The following is a 287-nucleotide window of genomic DNA, read 5'->3' as shown; positions in this document are numbered from 1 at the left end:
GCCAGATATTTAGTGTATAGGCCAGATATTTGATGTGTATAGGCCAGATATTTCGTGTGTATATCAGATACACAGACACACACACATATATATATATAAAAATAAAACCTCTTGTACAAAATAATTCCAGCCCTCCTCCTCCACCTCTTCCTATGGCTCGCAGCAATAAGCCAGGCTTTTTCAAATAGATTCGCTCTTCCAGAAGAAGAAAGCGCAATCGTGAAGGCCAACGCCATCCTGGGGTGGATGAGAAGGGGTGGCTGGAGGGGCGGGGGGGTCTCCCGCTC

The 287-nt window shown here is 46.3% G+C and overlaps 1 protein-coding gene across 1 annotated transcript in view; it reads left to right on the top strand.

The window, feature by feature from the left end:
* The window catches only part of LOC104542770 (pre-mRNA cleavage complex 2 protein Pcf11-like), a gene marked incomplete at both ends in the record, with an annotated part of 6,375 nt that overhangs the window by 3,988 nt on the left and 2,100 nt on the right, over positions 1-287 (top strand). The window lies entirely within an intron of this gene.

Source organism: Mesitornis unicolor, unplaced genomic scaffold (genome assembly GCF_000695765.1).
Source record: "Mesitornis unicolor isolate BGI_N332 unplaced genomic scaffold, ASM69576v1 scaffold47316, whole genome shotgun sequence".
Classification (NCBI taxonomy): Eukaryota; Metazoa; Chordata; class Aves; order Mesitornithiformes; family Mesitornithidae; genus Mesitornis; species Mesitornis unicolor.
This window is presented reverse-complemented; position numbering and strand designations above follow the sequence as displayed.